General features: G+C 37.3%; 1 pseudogene; it reads left to right on the forward strand.

Annotated features, from left to right (window-relative positions):
* Positions 1-818: 818 nt before the first annotated feature.
* Positions 819-1,926, forward strand: LOC122198482 (annotated as a pseudogene).
* Positions 1,927-3,800: the final 1,874 nt, after the last annotated feature.

Genomic DNA, 3,800 nt, shown 5'->3' on the forward strand with positions numbered 1-3,800 from the left:
TGCTCAGTTGTCTACAAAGGCACTAAAACAATGCAATGGGGAAAAGATGCTGGAATGATGTTGGAAGAATTGAACACATAAACATAAAAGGTAAACATGTAACAGTGTTTTTAGAAGAAAACAGGTTTTTGGGAGTTGGAAGACAGAAGTTTTATTTTAAGGCCACAATAATCAATAACCATAAAAGAAAAATTATTTTATTTTTATACCAGTGAGTAAATTACTCTTCATCAGAATTTTAAAAAACCTTTGTTCATCAAAAGACACAATTAAGGAATTGAATAGGTAAGCAAAATCCCAGGAGAAAAATATTCACGAATTATGTATCTGACAAAATTCCATATATATTTCTGAAGAGGTAACCTACGTCATTAGTCATCAGAGAAATAAAAATTAAGATCACAATAAGATGCCACTCCATACCTACCAAAATGTTTGAAATTTAAAAAGACACAACATAAAATGTTTGTGAGTATATTAACCAACTAGAATTCTCAAACCCTGGTAGCTGGAGTGTAAAATGGTACAAAAATCTTAGAAAAACTTTTGGTAGATTCTCATAAAACTAGATGTTTACCTTACCCTATAACTCTGCAATTCTGCTCGTAGGTAGTCACCAAATAGAAATTAAAATATATGCTCGTATAAAGACCTAAAACAAATGTTCATAGCATCTTTATTTATGTTAGATTAAAAACTGGAAGCAGCCCAAGTGTCCATGAAAAAAATAGATAAATTATCATGTACTCAGCTTTTTCCCAATGGGTTTGCCACCAGAACACAGGTATCATGAAAACCATCCCTAAACCTAAACCAAAATGGGAAAGGAAGACTTTCATATGATCATCATTGTCATTGGACATGTAGATTCAGGCATGTCTACCATTACTGGTCATCTGATCTATAAATGTGGTGGGATTGACAAAGAACTATTGAAAAATTTGAGAAGGAGGCTGCTGAGATGGGAAAGGGCTCTTGCAAGTATGCCTGGGTCTGGACAAACTGAAAGCTGAATGTGAATGTGGTATTGCCATTGATATCTCCCTGTCGAAATTCAAGACCAGCAAGTATCATGTGACCATCGTTGATGCCCCAAGACACGGAGACTTTATCAAAAATGTGATTACAGGCACATCTCAGGCTGACTGTGCTGTCATGATTGTTGATGCTGGTGTTGGTGAATTTGAAGCAGGTCTCTCCAAGAATGGACAGCCACCAACTTATTCACCAGCTTGCCCTAGTGACAAGTCCTTGCCCCTCTACGATGTCTCCAAAAGTGGTGGTATTAGTACTGTCCCTGTGGCCCTAATGGAGACTGGTATTCCTGAACCTGGTGTGGTGGTCACCTTTGCTCCAGTCAATGTTACAACTGAAGTAAAGTCTGTTGAAATGCACTATGAAGCTTTGAGTGAGGCTCTTCCTGGGGACAACGTGGGCTTCAATGTCAAGAACGTGTCTGTCAAAGATGTTCATTGTGGCAATGTGGCTGGTGACAGCAAAAATGACCCACCAATGAAAGCAGTTGGCTTCACAGCTAGGGTAATTATCTTGAACCATCCAGGCCAAATCAGTGCTGGATATGCACCTGTGCTGAATGGTCACACAGCTCACATTGCCTGCAGGTTCGCTGAGCGGAAGGAGAAGATTGTCATTCTGGAAAAAAAGCTGGAAGATGGTCCCAAGCTCTTAAAATCTGGTGATGTTGCCATCGTTGATATGGTTCCTATGTGTGTTGAGAGCTACTCTGACTATCCTCCTCTGGGCCATTTTGCTCTTTGTAACATGAGACAGACAGTTGCTGTGGGTATCATCAAAGCAGTGGGCAAGAAGGCAGCTGGAAATGGCAAGGTCACCAAGTCTGCCCAGAAGCTCAGAAGGCTAAATGAATATATCACCAGTACCTGCCACCCCAGTCTTAATCAGTGATGGAAGAATGGTCTCAGAACTGTTTGTGTCAATTGGCCATTTAAGTTTAATAGTAAAAGACTGGTTAATGATAACAATGCATTGTAAAACCTTCAGAAGGAAAGGAAAATATTTTGGGGACAACTTGTGTGTGTGTGGCAAAAGTCAGTACTTTTTACAGACACAACTTGACCAAATATCTGTCAAAGAATTTTGAGATCCATTAAAACAAAAGTTTAATGAGAAATAAACAAAACAAAAATCAGCTATGGTATACTCAGTCAATGGATTACTATTAAGCAATAGAAATGAACAAATTACTAATACATACAATGTTGATGTGCCTGAAAATTTTTGAGGTACCTGAGTAAAAGATACCTTATACAGAAGTGTACATATTTTATTGTTCGATTTATATGAAGTTCTATAATAGGTAAAACTAATCTCTGGTGGGAAAAATAACCAAAACAGTAGGTGTCTTCGGGGAATATGCAAAAGGTTTGATCAGGAAGGGGCCCAAGAAAACTTTCTCAGAAGATAACGATATTCCTTATCTTGACAAATCTTTGGGTTACATAGATATTCCTGTACAACAAAAGTTATCATATGGTGCACTTAAGATTTGTGCAATTCACTGTATGGCAATTTAAAGTTTATTTATTTGAGAAAGAGAGAGAGAGCACACACAAGAAAAAGAGAATGAGCAGGGAGGGGCAGAGATAGAGGGAGAGAGAGAATCCCAAACAGGCTCCATGTTCTGCACAGAGCAGGGTTGACTGTGAGATCATGATCTGAGCCAAAACCAAGAGTCGGACACTCAACCAACTGAGTCACCCAGGTACCCCGCACTGTATGGCAATTTAAACTAAAAAAAGAAAAAGCTATAAACAAATATTGAACTCTAGTTAAGGACACGCATCCTGAAGTGTTTAGGGGTGAAGGGTACTGATATTGGCAACTTACTTTAAAATGTGTCTGTGATGAGACAGATTGATGAAATGTCAGAGAAATGGATGGTTGGATAGATATGTGACAAAGCAAAGTGAGCAAAACGCTTATTTTATTTTTTAAAAGATTTTTTAAATGTTGATTTATTTTTGAGACACACACACACACACACACACACAGCATGAGCGGGGGAGGGACAGAAAGAGATGGAGACACAGAATCCACACAGATTGAGACACAGGCTCTGAGCTGTCAGCACACAGCCTGATGTGGGGCTTGAACCACAAACTGTGAGATCATGACTTGAGCCAAAGTCGGACCCATAACCGACTGAGCCACCCAAGTGCCCAAAATGTATATTTTAACATCTAGATTGTGTTCAAGTCAAGCTTCTTATATCTTTGAATTTTTTTGTTAATAAAATATGGGATAAAAGCAGTAAAAAAAAATGAAACTTAATTTTAAAATTTAGTGATGCTTATACTAAATAAGCTTCTAATTTGAAATTATCTGACTCAATATATTATATGTATTATGAGAAGATAATTTATTAAATGGCAACAAAAAAACAGAGCCGTGAATGAAAAAACTGTTTGTAAAGTGCTAAAAGAATCCAGAGTGCCATGGGATTGAGTTTGATTTTTTTTTACCCAACATTTTCAGTAAAACACTTGTAACCATGATAGCATATTTGATTTTACCATATAGAATAAGATTCACACTTAAATTAGTATGTAAAATTTTTAAATTGAAAGAGACCTTAGCAATCATCTTTTAATCCCTCTGTTTTAAAGATGTGAAAGCTGATGTCCTCAAGGACTGTGAGTTTACTCTAAGTCACAAAGCTAGTAAATACCGGCATACTTACCAGAAACAAGACAAAACAAAACAAAACAAAACTGTGAAATCTGATTCATTTCCCTTTGAAGTTCTCTTGTACGAGTGTG

Source organism: Panthera leo, chromosome A1, assembly GCF_018350215.1.
Source record: "Panthera leo isolate Ple1 chromosome A1, P.leo_Ple1_pat1.1, whole genome shotgun sequence".
NCBI lineage: Eukaryota > Metazoa > Chordata > Mammalia > Carnivora > Felidae > Panthera > Panthera leo.